The sequence below is a fragment of the Staurois parvus genome, unplaced genomic scaffold (assembly GCF_062004578.1).
Source record: "Staurois parvus isolate SC_StPar_1 unplaced genomic scaffold, SC_StPar_1.0 ptg000299l, whole genome shotgun sequence".
NCBI lineage: Eukaryota > Metazoa > Chordata > Amphibia > Anura > Ranidae > Staurois > Staurois parvus.
Genome location: NW_028318095.1, coordinates 3,979,264 through 3,998,928, shown reverse-complemented (window position 1 = coordinate 3,998,928; position 19,665 = coordinate 3,979,264). Strand labels below are relative to the sequence as shown.

Here is a 19,665-nt window from a genome sequence, read left to right as displayed (position 1 = left end):
AAGCAAAATATATTTCCAAAGGCAAAGCAAAATAAAGCAGAATGTGCCCCCCTACTTAGCTATTAGTTTATATCTATTGCCTCTGATGGTGTTAGTCTTGCATAGATTTAGCATATACCAATTAATAGCACTTTAAAAAGCACACACACATTTATATCAGACAAAATCAAGCTGGATATAAACAATCACCTGTGGTTCAGCAGTAGCACATACACGAAAGTCCTGTTGATCAAGTCTCAGCACACTTCAGCATAAAAAAAAAAAACTTGGCTGAAATTCAAAGTGGTTCAGCAGTAGTACATGCATGAAAGTCCTATTGTTCAAGTCTTACAACACTGCAGTGTATAGGGCAAAACTTTGCTGAGATCCACAGTGGATATAATGCACATGTAAAGCAGACCTGTAACACAGATAAAGCAACGTTGTATATAGATGATCTTCTATCATTCAGCAGTGATGTACCTGTTAATCAGGTCTATGCTTACTACAATGTGAATATCCCAAAATGTTACGCGTAAATAATAATTTAATTGATTTCCATTGTGTGACACCCCACCTCAGATAAAAAAAGCCCTAGGACCATGTAGAAATCTGTTCAATTACTATAATTCCATTAATAAAATAAAGGTTCTGTTCTGGGATGCATTAGAAGCAATAAGCTCATCCAAGAAGTCAAGTTACAAAATGATCACATAAACAGTGTAAGCTCTATAGGCAATGCGGTCATCTAGCAGCTGAAAATTCTCATATATATTCCAGTGATGTATACTGGAAGTCCAAGAAGTGTCAAAATTCACAGATCAAAGTGCCACAGAATCAATAGTGATAATAGTAAAATGTACTGTATGAGAGCATAATTATTATTATTATACAGTATTTATAAAGCGCCGATAGTTGGCTCAGCGCTGTACATTACAAAGGGGGACAGAACATGTGACAGAACAATAACAATACAATGCAAAACATGAGGGGATTGAGGGCCCTGCTCTTTCGAGCTTACAATCTAGGAGGGAGGGGATGGTGGCACAGGAGGAGATAGCTGTGGGGGATGGAGTGGTAGGAAGAGTGGAGGAGGTCAGCAAGTTAGCAGGGGGTGGGGTAGGCTTCCCTGAAGAGATGGGTTTTCAGGGTGCGCCTAAAGGAGAGGAGAGTAGGTGATAATCTGACGGGTTGGGACAGGGAGTTCCAGAGGATGGGTGACACCCTGGAGAAGTCCTGGAGGTGGGCATGGGAGGAGGAGACCAGGGAGCTAGAAAGTAGGAGGTCTTGTGAGGAGCGAAGATTAAGGGTAGGGTGGTATTTGGGTATCAGGTCGGTGAGGTAGTTTAGGGCAGCATTAAGAATGGCTTTGTATGTCAGCGTTAGTAGTTTGAATTTAATGCATTGGGCAATCGGGAGCCAGTGGAGGGAATGATAGAGGGGGGTGGCAGAAGCGGAGCGGTTGGTAAAGTGGATGAGTCTGGCCGCTGAGTTCAGGATAGACTGATTTTTTTTCCTCTCTCTCATTGGAAACAAGAACTTTACTATCTAGTAATAATTTTTCATAGGAAGAAACCAACACATAGAGAGAAAAAGACAATCAGTACTTTTAGTGAGAAAAAATGATAAGCCAAAACTTGGCTGAGGGTTGATTTAGAACAGATCAAAGGGAGACAGATGCTCTGCATCCCCCTCCCCTTTCACTGCCAACTGTCCACAATTTGATCTTAAAGCAAGCAGCATTGTTATGTTCATCATTTTTTGTCTATGCTACTCCGGTTGGGACTCCAGCATTGTGGTGTTATCATTTTATTGGAGATTTTGACTCAGAGGTGAGAGATTAGTAAATAATGGAAAATCCACTGATTATGCTCAATTAGCCTGTGAGGATGAATTGGTAAACAGTGCTCCAAAGGATTATATATCCATCCGCTTTTATTCATTAGAGAGGCAGCAAGACCTGCTGAAGTTGGAAGCTTGTTCTCCATGGAGTATCCCTTGTGACATAGCTGCCCCAAAGAAGTACTTGCTTCATACCATAGTGCTTAATAAGGAATTATATCGCCTAACGTTGAAGTTACATGTTGCTTTACAAATCTACATGAATAAATTCATGACATATCACAATATACAGAAACAGTATTTTTAAAAAGGTTTACCTTTTTCATTAAGTAGCAGTTCTTGAGCTCTAGTGAAATGATTTTGCTTAGGCTGAGATTATTTCATCAGTCTGCTACCTACAGAAGAAAATATTTCCATAAACTGGCCATACATGGATTAAAATGCATGTGATCAGTGGCAAAGACCAGACAAATTTAGATCCATGGATGGCCACTGTGGTTGAACAGAAGTTGATCTTCTGATTGACTTCTGTTCAACAGTCCTGTTGGAGAAACGTTGCTCAATCAGTACTGCAGGCTATAGACCGAGGTGCTGATCTGTGTATTCTGATTGCAGGGGAGTCATCTTGCTGTCAAAATACAATGACAAAGCATGAAGGACTCCGAATGTGTGGATCGGGGAATCGGGTACATTTTTTAGTTCAACCCACTGGTTAAAAAAAAAATGACTCTCCTTTAGCCAGCCTTAGTCTCTTCTTCCATGCTGATCAGATTTACACATTTTAACTTTGTAACATGTTACAAGGTGAAAGGATACAGCAGAGTCTGGTCTTTGACAAATATTTGTTAAGTCAGCCAAGAACTCTCTGTAAAACATGATAAAAATATGAGCATTCCCATGGGGAAGGAGGAGGGGGTAGTTACAGCCAGCACTGTCCTATTGAGTACTCACAGAGTTTGAACCTGCTGACTGTTATTCATGGCACGGACAGTGAAAACTGTCAGCTTGTGTTGTAAATGACTGCAGTTCAAGAATAGCACTTGAATTCACAAAAACACAAGCTGACAATAGCACATACTGCCTACTAGTTTGAGACAGTCTAGTATAGTACCTGGCTTGTGCTATTTTCAGCTTGTATTTTCATGAACGAAAGTGCACTTCTTGAGCTGCAAACATTTCCCACACAAGCTAACAGTTTCCACATTCTCTATGCCCCTGAATAGCAGGCTGTAAGTCTAAACAGGAGAGATGAGGAGACATCACAATATGTCACAGGGACCTTTGCTTGCCCTGCTTGTCATACTTCCTCTCTTTCTGAGTTGTTACTCAGAAACCCCTTTCCGTTGATCTCGGTAGGGATAGATATTCAACAACACAGCTTAGCAACCCATGCTTAGAGTTAGATTTAGATGGGGACAAGTGTTATGTGCACAGGATTCACGGGGGGGGGGGGGGGTTAATAGGCAATATTTTCCTTTGATGATAGATCTTCTTTAAAGTGGTACTAAAGGTAAAGGAAAAAATACATATATAACGCAGTCTTTCACTAGCATTAACAAAGCAGTTTTTGTTTTTCTAAGTCCCCCTGTCATTTGTTTTTTTTTTAACCTGTTGATCCTGTTATTTTTCATCTTCCTTTAACAGACCAAGCTGTGCAGCAAAAGTGGAAATTAGAGGGTTGAGACAAACCATTAAACACGTTTAGGGATGCCTTATAATTGTCAGCTTTACCTGTATCTTGTAGGAAAACAAACAGTTCTGTAACTACTTATAACGTTTTTCCTGGAGTTAGGCTTTAATTTGTTAGTCACTTATGTAAATGTCATCTAACACTACCCTCTCCAGACAGTGCTGCTGTCCAATGGTGATTCTGTTGCTCCTCCACATATAGAGGCGTTACCATAAGTATTAAAGTGTGTTACTGGTTGGATCATCAGGTGAAAATAAAGGAAAATAACATTTTTGGTTTTGGATATAAAACTTAATTTTAGTTATTGCTAGATATGTCATGGTGCTGGCAAACTATTAGGACCCATTCTCACTACATGTTGGTCAACACACCTACACTAAAGCATTTCAATTTCATACATTATGGTATGCTGAGTTAATGGACTGACAACATACTTTAACACACAAAAAATTGTACCTGACCCACATGAAAAGTGTGGAGTGTTGTGCTGCAATGTCGGTGTATTATCTACTACTGTAACAGTGAGTTAGGTTGTCACAAATAATTAAAGGCATCTCAACACACTGTGGTATGCACATTACCATGCATGATGATGGACATCAAATGAGCATATTATTATGTCTGTTTCAATTCAACTTTAAATATGCAAATGCCTTAATTTGTCAATCAGCTTGGTCAGGAAAAATTAACTATCAAATGGGTCCCATAAAATTAAGGACACAAAGCACAATACTGGCAATGATGTTAAAACTATATTGTCCATTTCCCTTTGATTTAGCAAGTTATTTTTATCACAGTTTATTACAAGGCTTCTTCAAAAAGTTTCCTTTTATACTTTTTCTTTCCTTTTATACTACTTTTATATTTTCATTTGAAACGGTAAGGGTGGGAGGAACAGTTATTTGGTTGTGTCTGAGAGTGCCATGTGACTACTCTGTCTGGCAAGCCGGATGAACTTGAAGTTTAACAACTTTAGCAAGTTTAGTTGTTTTTGAAATTCTGAATAAAACAAGTTAGAAAAGTGCAGAAACTCTTGTATGTTTAACCACTTGCCCTCAAGAGGATTTAGCCCCTTTCCTGACCAGGCCATTTTTTGCATCACGGCACTGCATTACTTTAACTGACAATTGTCATGCAATGCTGGACATAAATGAAATTTACGCCCTTTTTTCCCCACAAATTAAGCTTTCTTTCTATGGTATTTTATCACCTTTGCCTTTTTTATTTTTTGCTGTATAAAAAAAAAGACTGACAATTGAGAAAAAACTATATTTTTTACTTTTTGCTATTAAACATGTCCAGTACAAAAAAAAAAAAATGTCATCATAAATTTAGACCAAAATGTATTTTGCTACATGTCTTTGCTAAACAAATTCTGTATACATGTAAAATAATTGGTTTACGTGAAAGTTATAACATCTACAAATGGTGGTATATATATATATATATATTGGGAATTTTTAATTGTTATTTTTACTAGTAATGGCGGTGATCAGCATGTTTTCCAAAATGCCAACAAAGAATGGTGGTGATGTGCAAAGTTCAGTAACCCACAAAAAACAAATAGCTTTCTTTTTACTATAGTTAGGTAATAAAACAAATGCTTTCAGATTGGTTCCTGTTGCTTAGTATGCTTTTCACATTATCATTGCTCTTCACAGACCTTTGCTGAATAAAAACATTGATACCTTTTTAGTACTCAACCTTCTACAACTTGTATTTATGATCACTTATTTCACAACATCTCTATTATTAGAATTTGCTCTGAATATCTCTTTAATGTAGTTTCTTACTTATGTAAATTTTGAAATAAATGTGGTTCATACTGAACTAATTCAACATTTTCTATTAAAATCACTTTACACTCAACCAAATAAGGGCATCAAATTATCAAGAGTGAGCCTGAAAAAATAACTTAATCAAACTGAAATAAAATGAACTGTAAATACAACATAACTCAATTAATCACTGATATGACTGGTCAACCAAATAAGTAATAAAATTATGATTATTTATAATCCATGTGTGCATAGAGCAAATATAATCCCTCAAAGACTGAATTGAGGCTGTGATGTATTTGAAGTGTAACATTGGCATGTTTGAACAAAAGAAGATGAAAATGGCATTCTCAGCTTAGTCTCCTTAGTTGACAAATTTCTATTGAAAATGTTGCCAATATATACGGCTGTTGTAAGACTGCTTCCAAATGAACTACTAGACAATATGATAAAAAAGATCATTCATCAGATAAAACATTGGATCAAAATTGAATGTGTAAGAGACTTTGGAAAACTTTTAGTTCTGGTTTTATATTCTAAAACAAGGAAGCAAACAGTTTAGGTGCTGACAAGAAACATGTTGATAGAAGAAGAAGCACAATGAAAGAGAGATGAGTTCTTTAATGTGCTGCTTCTACTTTACTCCCCAGTCACAGACTGGGTCAGTCCCATGATGGCCTGGGCTCAGGAGATGTGAGTTGAATGATGCTGGTCCTCATTCGTCTCAGGAAACTAGGGAATTTTGGTGTAGGAAAAGCTCCGGGGTGAATGTCAGTATTGCAGCCAGTATTGTTTTTTTTTTAACAGGCTATGTTTTGTTATTTGTTAATGGAGCTGTGCTTTTAAAAAAGGGTAGCTGTCCCTTTTAAATAAAATACAATTGGAGAAATAAGGCAACCCTATGCTTGCTCTAGTGATAACTGAGATTTTGAGAAGAAATGAGAAGAAACCAAGCTACCTTCTCATTGTTTCACACACATGCATTCTGGGCAGCCTCCCATATTATAAGTGGCTCTATCTGAATTTACCTGCTGGAGAAAAGTGGATAGGTCTACATAAGGCTAGCTCATTAACAATGATCACAAGCCAAAGTAAGACCTACTGTACCTATATTTACCTCTAGTAGGACTTAGCCAGCACTTTTATAGCAGCAGCAGACAAGAAGAGGCTTACAAGAATGCACCTAATTATTTGTTACTCCGAAGAAGGTTTTATTTTCCTAGACCCCATAATTGTTATCAGTACCTTTATGCAATAAAGGCACTTTTTTTTAATTTAATGGCTAATAAATGTTGAGCATTTAGGGAAATGTCTGTGGAGGTGCTGGATGCTTTTGATCAAAAACACTATACATGTACAGGTAAGTACCACAAGCCATACCCAGTGATGTATTTAGGTTTTGTGCTGCCCTAGGCAACACAAAAATTGCCTCCCCCCACCAATGAGAGAGCAAGAGAGTTCAATGAATGTGTGTGTGTGTACTGTATATATGATTATCTGTCTCTTTCTCTCTCTCTATCTCCTCTCCTCTCTCTTTCTCTCTGTCTCTATCTTTCTTTCTCTCCCTCCCCTCTCTCTCTTTCTTTCCTTCTCTTTCTGTCTCTCTCTTTTTCTTTCTCTCTCCCCCCCCCCCACTAGCACATATTCCCCCCATTCCTCCTAGCAAATACCACCCCCCAAAATCCCCATTATACTCCTTAGAAAAGGTAGAGAAAAAAGAGCCAGAAGGAGGTGAGCTGTGTTGTTTTGTCTAGGCTCTCCCTCCTGTCATCCACACAGTACATGAGACAGGATCACTGATAGATTGTGGGACTGCACACACACACACAGTATGATTACCACCCGCTACCCACATTTCCTGCTGCCCGGAAATGTGCAGCCCTTGGAGGAGGTAGGGGGTAATAATCATAGCGTGTGTGTGTTTCCCAACTCTCAGTGCGGATAGGGAAGGAGTTCAGCACCACTCAGGAACACCGGGGCACCCCCTCGATCCAGCCAGGTCTGTCTCTCCCTCCAGCAGAAGAAAGCTGGCGGGAGGAAGAGGGGGAGAAACCGTATTTCAGCTGCTGGAGGGAGAGATACACAGGGCATTGTTCTTCAACTGCTCTCCCCTATGACACCGATCCTCCTGCTGCCCAGCCCACCTACAGGAGTACTGGTGGTAACCCTCTGATGGCGGCCCTGCATGGATCAGTTTGCTGCTGCTCATCAGGTGCCTTCTTCCAGGGGGGGAATGCCACCCTCCCCTAAAAATTGCCACCCTAGGCAAATGCCTTATTTACCTCGTGGCAAATACACCGCTGGCCATACCGTTAATGGTTTTGCTGGGGAGCCATGATTACTTTATGTGTGGGGGAATACTCCATGCATAGTTCTTTGTTTATATGGCATATTTACATTCAAACTAGCCACACAGCTAATACTAATTAACATTCAAAATTAACAACAAATACTTTTGTGTGATGTCTAAAAATTCTACTGCTAAGTGTTAAAGTTTTTTTTCTTTGAAATTGCAATTTTGATTCAAACATTAAAATGATTCAGTAGGAACCTGAAATTTAGGCTTACTTTATAATTACACTGAAAGCTGAGTTGTGACATATTTATATTTGTTCTTTAATTTTACTTACTTTGCCTAAGTCAAGTACTGCAGCTTGTAGAAGGGCTCATTTACAGGGGCATGCTGTACAGCGATCATGTTCATGCAGAATCCTGTACCTGGAAGTCAAGGTGTCAAATCAATGACAGAATGTGGCTTTATGCTGGTAAATGCAGATCTGAGGACATATATGCAAATAGGTATATGCCCCTGTACACAGGCAGTCTAATATTTCAGAAAATACTCATCATCTAGGATTATTTAAAATAAACTATTCATTAGAAAAAGTTATAGGAATTTCTATTCTACTCAGTTTAAAGTAAATGTTATTTATTTTTACGGTAAACAGAAGAAAGTTTCTGTGTCCATGCATGCGTTCATTTATTTCACAAGCTGCTTTCACAGTTACTGCTGTAAAGCAAATCTGTTTTACTATCCAAAAAAACAGTTTCACAGAAGACATATGACGGGACTATAAGAGAGCAGGATAAAATAAATGTTCCTACTGACCGGTAATGGTGACATAAACAGCGATAACAGATGGCTCTTTGAGTTTAGCAGATTGCATGAGAGGACACACATGGATTTGGAAATGTACATAGGTATGAAATTTTAAGTCAGACTCCTATGGGGAAATACAGCTGCAGGATGTTATTCTGACCATCTTTGCAAGGATGGACATGCTGTGACTACTCTGTGACTAAGTTTCAGTAAAATTATTTTTTATTAGGTAGTAATTAAATGTGTAAAGCTATGAATTTCCCAAAAATACATATGAATAAAGAATAAATGCAGGTTCAGGTACTAACTAAAGTACATTTTTTTGCCCCTATTTCTCCCTTTCTGCCTCACTAGTTGCTCCCCAATAACCATTTTTAGGTTTTAGGCATCTATAACTACTGTAAGCCCACACTTTATCAGATACTGGCAAATACATTTCTTCTCTGTGCTGCCAGTAGGAGGAATATACTGAAATGAGAATAGCTGCTGGGGGAGCTGGAAGAAGGAGAGCTGGTCAGGAAGAGACCTGTATCATAGAATTTGCACTCCTTCTAAATTAGGCAGATCTGACATAATCAAGTGAACTGCCTGAGTGAATCACAAAAGGGTATTGAGGAGACCGGTCATTCAATGTGCTAAGAGTAGACAGGAGTGATCGGTCTTCTTAAGAGGAAGTACTGGCACTCTCATTCTGCAGGCAACCCATCAAGAGATATTGCTGGAAAAAGGTGGAACATTTTTACTGTAATGGTAGTAAATTTCATCTGTGGTCATAGATCAGATTTAATTAACCAGCAACAAAACACAACCAGATTTAATAATATCAACAATTTAAGGTAAGCCCAAGGTGTACAATTATGTGCACTGCAGTCATGCCTTTTGACATTAACCACATGAGGCAAAACAGCAAACTGCTACGTACAGCAACATACAAGTCCTGCAATACAGCATGGTAGCGGGAACGAGTCATTATTTTTAACCCTTTTGCTGTTAGGTCTGTATTCCATACAGACGTGACTTTCTCCTTCTGCTATAAGTTTATGTTCACTTCAGTGACAATTAGCTTGTATCAGAACTGTTCAGCAGACTTTGCTAAACAAACCAATAGCTCTGATTAGCAGCTAATAAGCTGCTAATCTGAGCTATTAACCTAAAAAGTGACCCTCCCAACTGCTGCTCCTTCTCTGTCTCTCATCCTCTGCAAGTACCTTCTTCCCCACTCTGCCTCTCCCATTACAGAGCCTCCCTGCCGCTGTGGTCCCAGTACCCATCTAGCGTCCCCCTTGCACCGATTTCCTCCTCACCACTGGCTGATTACTTCCCCTGCCCCCTATAGCATCAATATCCAAGACTATGCAATTACTGGCTTCCCTACTCTGCCACTCTCGCCAGCAATTGTACAGCCTCTTTGGTGCCCTCCTCCATGATCTCCTGTTGCCCCCCATGCAGCGCTGCAGCGCATTCCCTCCAACCCCTCCCAACAGCTGCAGCTGCTGCTCAGGAGACCATGACTGTCAGGATGGAGAGCGGGAAAGGCTGGTAAACCTGTGTTTACCAAATCCTTCTCTTTCCTGAATGAACAAAGTGATCAGTAGTGATCACTCTGGTTATTCATCATTGACACATAGTCAGGGAGGCCGTGTTTAGCTGCACAGATATGCACAGGTGCTGCATGCATCTCAATGCAGGCAGTCCCACTGATGTCAATTGGGACACAGCGACTGCACGGGAACGCACAGGTGTTCCATGCATTCCTGTGCAGGCAGTCCCATTCATGTCAATTGGGTCTTCATCTGTGTTTGGGTCCATCCACCTACACCCACACAGATGTCAGATCTGTCCTTGCAGCCTCTGTGTCCCAACTGACATGAATAGGATTGCCTAAACAGGGATGCACAGAATACCTGTGCAACCCCATGCAGGTAAACACGGCCCTCAATGTGACACTACAAAGGCATGCACTTTAATACACTCCATGTGAACGAGGCCTTAGCAGGAATTTGGCAATTAAATTATGATGTGTTTTTATGTGCAAATAAGCATTTTAGTGTTTTTTTGTGAAAATAGATTTGCCCAAATATAGTGAGGCCTTAAAAATCAGCAGTACTTTCTTTGTAGTCTACTGGTCCTATGCTTTCAGAAAATATATGGTTTAGAGGGTCTTTTATAAACTCTGAAAGCTGTAAGTGAAAAATAAACCTTTTTTTTTTTAGAGAAATTTGGTCATTTACAGTTTTACATACGTTTGATTTTCACCATTTTACAAAAAGACACAATTTAAAGTTTACAAACATTTGTTATTTATCAACTCAGCACAAGTTAAGCTTTTTTATTTAGTAGGGATTTAGCAGGAAAGCTGAAAACTCTGAAAACTCTGAAAGCTGTAATGGAAAAATGAAAAAGCAATGGAAAAATTGCAAAAATAGTAGGGCCACCTGAGTTTAAAAGTGGAGGCCCTGACAGTGAAAGGGTTAAAAGAATGATCCCCCCCCCCCAATCAAAAAAAAAAGAAATCATGTATTTTGCCAGTTTGTGAAGTAGAAAAATTCCAAACAGGCAGAAATGACGTCATCTGTAGCTGTCACCCTGAATGCACCCGACCTCATCTAATCTCGGAGGCTAAGCAGGGTCGGGCCTGGTTAGTACTTGAATGGCAAACCACCTGGGAATACCAGGTGCTGTAGGCTTAAGGTGACAGCTGTGGGTGACATTATTTCTGGTCAGTTTGACGCACAGCAGTGCAGTACTTCCGTTTTGGCGATTTGCCTTGAAATCTAATACATATGTAAGTGCTATTCTTTTTACTAATAATATTCTAATAAAATGGAATTACACTTTTGGGGTTTCCAATATCTTTAATATTCTTACTACTTGAGACTCATTAACATTGGTGTGGTCACTGGAGTGGGAAATGGAACAAATACCTAGGAGGACCACAAGTCCCAGACTAACCAACAGTGCTATGCAGCGCTGATGATATTTAAGAGTCCACATTTTCTGTTGAGTTAGTGGGCACACAATTTGCACAGCCATTAACGGAGCAGCTTTATGAGACTGCACAGTTGATTGGCACATTTTGAATGAATGAAGAAGCACAAGATTTATGGACTCATTGTTATGATTTGATTTAAGTATTGACATGTTTTGATGACAAGTATTGACATGTTTTGATCATCAAAACATGTCAATACTTAAATCAAATCATTAAGTTTAGATCACTATCTGAATTAATTTAACATATCACACACCAGGCAGTGCCTATAGCTATACTTTTAATTTAAAGGTACATCACCTTAATAGAACTGCAGCTGGTGATTTTTGCACAAAGGTGTATTTAATAAGCTTAGTCCTAAGCGCAGGTGTATAATACACATTACTCCTGAGAATGTTTTGCTTCCTTGATATTACCTAAATAAGGTTGTCATATAAACCCAGAAATACCCATTCCTTTCTGGCATTTTGATTCATAGGCTCTTGTTGGGATTTTCAACCCCAACTAAAACTGGAGCACAAAAAAACTAGTGCAGCTGTGCATAGTAACCAATCCCCTGCAATCCCTGATGATGTCTGTTGTTGGACAAAATATGTTGGGCAGAGTCAGTGATGTCACATCCGTCAGAAGTAATGCGGTGGCCATCTTGGATTTTCTTCTGCTGACTTTTCTGTGTTTTTATGTACATGTGGATGGCTTTTTATTAAAACCTCACTTTTTATTTAAAATTACTACACTATGGAATGTGCCTTTGTGTTCCTTTTTCATTACATTTTTAAGCTCAAGCAGGTGTTTCTCGATACTACAGGCTGTCAAGGCTGTGTCAGGTAGGTGTTCTTAGATCTCTTTTAATTTAGAGATCCTACAGTTTCAGTGAGAGTGCTTGCTGAGTGCCACTCTTTATATTCAGTGTTATATAGCACTTTATTTTGGGGACATTGTCAGTAATATTTGCACACAAATTGTGTTTTTATGTTTTTTCACTTCTAATGTGTCCACAAGTTAATTCATTATGTGTTGAGCATATATAGTTTATGATTGTTAGCACTTATATGTTATTGTCATTTGGGATTATTGTAAACCAACCAAATTAGCATACCTATTTCACAGTACATAGCATGGCCGGATCTAGGGGGGTCCTGGGGTGGGCTATGCCCCCCCAGATTTTAGTTTTGCCACCCAAAGCCACTATGCTGCCCTAATCTGATACTTTCCAGTCCTAGTTTGACACTATACTGTACTTTCCTTCCCTGACACTATAGTGATCTCAGTTATGGGCTGTGTGGGGAGTTCTGCTGCCTGTGCCCAGGCTGTGTACAGTGCAGGGATGGTAGGAGGAGCTGTGCCCCTGTCCTCTGCCCTGCCAGCAGTGACCCCTGTCCTCTGCCCTGCCAGCAGTGACCCCTGTCCTCTGCCCTGCCAGCAGTGACCCCTGTCCTCTGACCTGCCAGCAGTGACCCCTGTCCTCTGCCCTACCAGCACTGATCCTTGCCCTCTGCCCTGTCAGCAGTGACCCTTGTCTTCTGCCCTGCCAGCAGTGACCCCTGCCCTCTGCCCTGCCAGCAGTGACCCGTGCCCTCTGCCCTGCCAGCAGTGACCCTTGTCCTCTGCCCTGCCAGCAGTGACGCTTGTCCTCTGCCCTGCCAGCAGTGACCCTTGTCCTCTACCCTGCCAGCAGTGACCCCTGTTCTCTGCCCTGCCAGCAGTGACCCCTGTCCTCTGCCCTGCCAGCAGTGACCCCTGTCCCCTGCCCTGCCAGCAGTGACCCCTGTCCCCTGCCCTGCCAGCAGTGACCCCTGTCTCCTGCCCTGCCAGCAGTGACCCCTGTCCCCTGCCCTGTCAGCAGTGACCCCTGTCCCCTGCCCTGTCAGCAGTGACCCCTGTCCCCTGCCCTGTCAGCAGTGACCCCTGTCCTCTGCCCTGTCAGCAGTGACCCCTGTCCTCTGCCCTGTCAGCAGTGACCCCTGTCCTCTGCCCTGCCAGCAGTGACCCCTGTCCTCTGCCCCCCTGACTTCTGATCCTCTGTCCACCGACATCTTTTACTGCACCTCCAAATCGAACAAGCTAGATCTGGCTCTGGTACATAGTGACCAATCAGCTTCTAACTTCAGCTTGTTCAATTTACATGATTATAAAAGCTTCAATCAAAAAGACAAATACAGTCTATACTTACTTGTGTGCACTTGTTTTGCACAGAGCAGCCCAGATCCTCCTCTTCTTGGGTCCCCCACCGGTGCTCCTGGCCTCTCCCTCCTGTCGGGTGCCCCCACAGCAAGCAGCTTGCTATGGGGGCACCCAAGCATCCCCACTTCCCAGCCGCTGCTCCGTGGGTCCATTCACACATAAATCTACTGCTCAGCCCTGCCTCCTCTCTCTTCTTATTGGCTCACTGACTGTGAATGACAGCAGTGGGAGCCATTGGTCTCAGCCAATGAGGACAGGGAGTCCCGGGATAGCCAAGACTCCAATGCACATAGCTGAAACGAGAGGGTGAGTATTAGTGGGGGTTGGGGACAGATTTTTTACCTTCATGCATAGAATGCTTGAAGGTAAAAAACCTTGAGCCTTTACAACCACTTAAAGCTTTAACAATAAAACCTAGAAATTGATTACTATGCACAACTGCTCCAGATTCTGTGTGCTTCGGTTTTAGTAAATCTCCTCCATTGTGTTCAGTTTCAAACATCAATTCAGTGAGGTTTTGCAGGATACAGCAAGCTATTACATATAGCTAAACTGGCATACTCAATCTACTATAGAAAGTTAGTAGTTTTGTCATTATGACAAGCTTATGGGTGATGGGGAAAGTGTCATTTTATACACAAGGAACCCTCTGTAGGATTGAAGATTCACTATGCTGGGCAAAGCAGTCCTCTTGTAGGGTAGCCACATGTACAGTAGCTATGGGAAAAGATAATATGACTATTGTAGGTACAGTATATCTTCACTCATACTTTGTATACTATATTTTAGAGACCTGACATAATTACAGCACAATATAATGCAGTGGCACTTATTCTTCTTTAAAAGATAATTCTGCACAAATGTTGGTGTTTGGTTGGTGTCTGCTGTTCTATAGCATAGATGGTGTATTATGTATGAACAAAAATATGTTGACTTTTCATCTGCCACATATGAAAACTTTAGAAAAAGAAAGTGGACTAAACAATTCAAGTCCAACATACAAGATTCCAGACTTTAATGGCCCAACATAGGAGACAACACACATATATATAACTTATAAATTTTATATATATGTAAATGTTAATTTTCACATTTAAAATAGATTAAAACAGTAGAAATAAAAGAGAACGCTCTTAATTACTCCAATAAACTGTCAGGGCTAGAATTAGGTGCCCTGTTCTAAATACCAAACATGCTCAATATAAGAATTAACAATTACATGTACAATACAATAATGAGCATGAATGCAATGATTGTAGACTTCCAGTTGTCAAGGTCCTTGGTCCCTTGCTATCAACATAGGGACAAGGTACTTTGCTGGTGAAGGGGGGGTGACCTCATTCTTTTTTCAAATTTCAAAGACTTCCCCCTTAACCACTTGCTTATAGGGCACATCTACCCCTTTTGTGCCCAGGCCAATTTTCAGCTTTCAGCACTGTTGCATGACAATTGAGCAGTTATGCAACACTGTACCCATATTTATTTTTTTCAGGTACTTATACAGTGCTGTCAATTTACACAGATAGATATATATATATTGAACAGTCACATCAGTCCCTAACCCTCAAGGGGTGTACAATCTAAGGTCCCTAACTCACATTCATACATACACATATTAGGGCCAATTTAGACAGGATCTGATTAACCTACCAGCATGTCTTTGGAGTGTGGGATGAAACCAGAGCACCCAGAGGAAACCCGCGCAAGCACAGTGAGAACATGCAAACTCCATTCAGGAGGCACCATGGTCAGGAATCAAACCCATGACCCATTTACTGGAAGACAGACGTGCTAAACACTAAGCCACTGTGCCACCCTGAGATTTTTATAATTTTTTTCACATAAATAGAGCTTTCTTTTGGTGGTATTTAATTGCCACTGGGTGTTTTATGCACTATAAACAAAAGAGTGCAAAACATTTGAAAAAATAAAGTTTTTTTTGTTTCTATTTTAAAATTTTGCAAACAGGTAATTTTTCTCCTTAACTGATATGCATTGATGAGGCAGCACTGATAGGCAGCTCTGGTGGGCACTGATGAGGTGGCACTGATAGGCTGCACTGATAAGGTGGCACTGATGGGGCTGCACTGGTGGGCATTGATGAGGAGGCACTGATGAGGCTGCACTGATATGCAGCAATGATGGTCACTGATAGGTGGCACTGATAGGTGGCACTGATGGCTGACACTGGCAGGATGCTCTGACTTACGGTAATGACTGATAGCAGTGACTGATGGCACTGCTGGGCACAACTGATGGGCATCACTGATGGGTGGCACTGCTGGGCACTGGTGGGTGGCACTGCAGGGCACTGATGGTCAGTGCGCTGATGATCAATGCCGATCTGCTCTGTGACAGTTGTCGGTTATCAGCAGTACATTCCTAACGCTGTGACAGTGTGAGGAAAGTGCTGCCGATAACCAGCAACTGTATTTACTTGGTGATCTGCTGTGTCATTGGACACAGCTGCCCACGTGATAAAAGGCCGCTGTGATTGGCCTTTTGCCTCATTGCGTGATCACCTGTGTCCGTAGGACACAGAGATCACGGTGATCGCTGGGTGCACGTCGCTGCCTGGGTGCCAATGGGGGCATGCGGGAGGGCATGTTCTGGGAGGACATTACATGACGCCCTACCAGAACTGGACAACGTGCTGTAGCTGTCATTTGGCTATAGCGCGGTTAGCAAGTGATAAAGGCCAGAATTTAGGGGAACCTCATGCCATTTTTTTCCTGGGATCCCCCTTGGAATTTTGAATTGGGGGTATCCCATGTTGTTTTTTTCTGTGGGGGATTCCCCATTTACATCTATATCAGATCATCATCTAGGATAAGGGTCTGGTACAGATGAAGGGTCTCTATGGTCACTTTACAAACAGAAAAAAGTGCCCAGGAGTTCACGTTTCCCTGAGGCATGTAATTAGCATTTTTATTGTTTTGTTTGCTGGCTCCTGCCAAATAGAATAAAAAAAGAAGCTCTATCACATGTCTTCCAGGGGAGTGTCCATTCCACCCCCCCCCCCCATGATGATTAACCTAAAAAAATGGCCATTACTGTTTTTTACCATTTATTTCAATTGGTTTGGGAATCAGCACCTGAACTTTAGTCATGCTCACCAAACCTGCCTTGGATTGAACCCAGGTATGTTTGGGTCATCACTAGTAGTAACATCACCAAATCTGACTCCAAATCTTGTGAGACTAGCATTCAGAGGCATTTGTTTATAGAGGACCACACAGCATAATTATACAAATACTAGGCTACAGGAGTCCCTAAAGTAGTTTTAAAGTCTGAAAGATTTTTACCTTAATGCATTCTATGTATAAAGGTAAACAAAACCCTTCAGTATGCAACTCCCCTCTCGGCCCCCCTCATACTTATCCGAGCCTGATCCCGATCCATTGATGTGCAGAATGGTGTCCCTGCTCTCTGCCTTGTCTTTGGCTCAGAGACAGCAGCGGGAGCCATTGGCTCCTGCTACTGTCAATCACAGCCAATGAGTTAGGAGTGGGGGCAGGGCCAAGCCCCGTTCTGAGTGTCTTATGGACACACAGAGTGGAGCTTGGGAGCAAGCAAACACAACTGCCCCCATAGCAAGTGGCTTGCTATGGGGGCACTTGGCAGGGGGAGAAGCCAAGAGTGCCAGTGGGGGACCTGAGAAGAGGAGGACTGAGACTGTTTTGTGAAAAACCCTTGCCCAGAGCAGGGAAGTATAACATGTTTGTTATTTTAAAAACATTTAAGCCTTTAGTCTCACTTTAAGTACATTCGTGTGTCAAAACATGCACTCGTGTCAAATTCAAGACAGGTAAAAAAAAGTTACATTTTCAAGGCACTACTTAGGTACAAGTCCTCATCTTTCGGTTCAGGTGTACTTTAGAGGACTGCATAAAATAGCTAAATAGCTAGCATACAAAGGTTAATGACAGGGCAGACAGAGTAGACAGAGCTGGACATGGAACTCACTGTTGATAAGTGCACACTGCTTAGAGGCTGAATATGCAGTGTATGTATAGTTGGTTAGCTATTCTAGCTAGCTATACTTACAGTATGCTATTCATATGCTATATTTTCAAAGTCAGTTGATGTCTGCATATATAAAAGACACCCTGTGTATTATATCCCTGTGTATTATATCCATTCCTTTCTCTATATAAAAGAGAAAATATTTTATAAAGTACTTTTGTATCTTAATTAATATACACTTACAAGCAGTAATTGTTAGCTTGAACCCCCATCAAGGAATGCTGTATTTTTTTTATTTTGCTATCCATGGACCCTATTTTTCAAAGTGTTTAAAGGACAAGCTGTTCTTGTTGCCAATAGCAACTAATCAACCTGTAGTGTAGAAAAATGAATGAATCTGTTTAATTGCTATGGGCAAGAAGAACAATCTGTCATTCGGATGCTTTAATAAATAATATCTTATAATAATTAAGGTAGTACGTACGTTTTCTTTCTCGTCCAAGTAAGTCTGGATGTTTGAATAGACTGATATTATGGAAATTATAGAAACTGATTCTCCATATCAAAAAATTAAGGCCATTTAATTATATTGTATTTTTACCCACAATGAATGTTAATCAGTTCTCTGCAGCATTAATTAACCAGTCTGAATCTTTTTTTTTGTGGTATGCTAACTAGAAGATATGCACACACTGCCAATGCTCAATCAGTTATAAGAATAAAAAATTGGTTTCTTTCATGGGTGAGTAAGTAGCTGAAAACTTTCAATGGATAAATGAATATTAATCAAAAGTCCACTGGATGGATAAAATGAAATGCATGTGAGAGCCATAGAAGCTATTTCACAATGAATAACTATATAAAACTGATTGTAACTGATAACACTTTCTTGATAACTCTAATCACCTATATTTTGACAGGATTAGGATTAAGTATCATTTTAAAATTATATCAGTGCTAGCCTATGAGCAAAACTCTGTCAAAAGATATTCACTAAAAACATTAAAAACAATACACTCTCCCAGGGCTGCTGTTAGAAATCACGGGGCACTGTACAGCCTACATGGCAGGGCCCCTCTCAAAAAAAATATCAAAACAATATTTTCACTAAAACTACACAAAACTCATTATTAATGGAAACAAGCACAACATAACATAACAATTACGGGGAGATCAGGAGGGTACAGTATGGGAGCAGGAGGATATAGTACAGCGTTAGGAGGCTACAGTATGGGGGGGAGGAGACAGTACAGTGGTTAGGAGGGTACAGTATGGGGGGAAGGAGGAGACAGTGCAGCAGTTAGGAGGGTACAGTACAGGGGGGAAGGAGGATACAGTACAGTGGTTAGGAGGCTACAGTACAGGGGGAAGGAGGATTTAGTGCAGTGGTTAGGAGGGTACAGTACGGGGGGGAAGGAGGATACAGTACAGTGGTTAGGAGGGTACAGTACAGGGGGGAAGGAGGATACAGTACAGTGGTTAGGAGGGTACAGTACGGGGGGGGAAGGAGGATACAGTACAGTGGTTAGGAGGGTACAGTACGGGGGGGGAGGATACAGTACAGTGGTTAGGAGGGTACAGTACGGGGGGGGAGGATACAGTACAGTGGTTAGGAAGGTACAGTACGGGGGGAAGGAGGATACAGTACAGTGGTTAGGAGGGTACGGTATGGGGGGAAGGAGCATACAGTACAGTGGTTAGGAGGATACAGGATGGGGAAAAGGAGGATACAGTACAGTGGTTAGGAGGGTACAGTATGGGGGGGGGGGGAGACAGTACAGCAGTTAGGAAGGTACAGTACAGGGGGAAGGAGGATACAGTACAGTGGTTAGGAGGGTACAGTACGGGGGGAAGGAGGATACAGTACAGTGGTTAGGAGGGTACAGTACGGGGGGGGGAAGGAGGATACAGTACAGTGGTTAGGAAGGTACAGTACAAGGGGGAAGGAGCATACACTACAGTGGTTAGGAGGGTACAGTACGGGGGGGAAGGAGGATACAGTACAGTGGTTAGGAAGGTACAGTACAAGGGGGAAGGAGCATACAGTACAGTGGTTAGGAGGGTACAGTACGGGGGGGGAAGGAGGATACAGTACAGTGGTTAGGAGGGTACAGTAGGGGGTGGAAGGAGGATA

General features: G+C 41.4%; 1 protein-coding gene and 1 pseudogene across 1 annotated transcript in view; both read left to right on the top strand.

Annotated features, from left to right (window-relative positions):
• Positions 1-19,665, top strand: part of ROBO1 (roundabout guidance receptor 1) — a 1,375,987-nt gene that overhangs the window by 88,165 nt on the left and 1,268,157 nt on the right. The window lies entirely within an intron of this gene.
• LOC149457874 (5S ribosomal RNA) lies at positions 10,960-11,076 on the top strand (annotated as a pseudogene).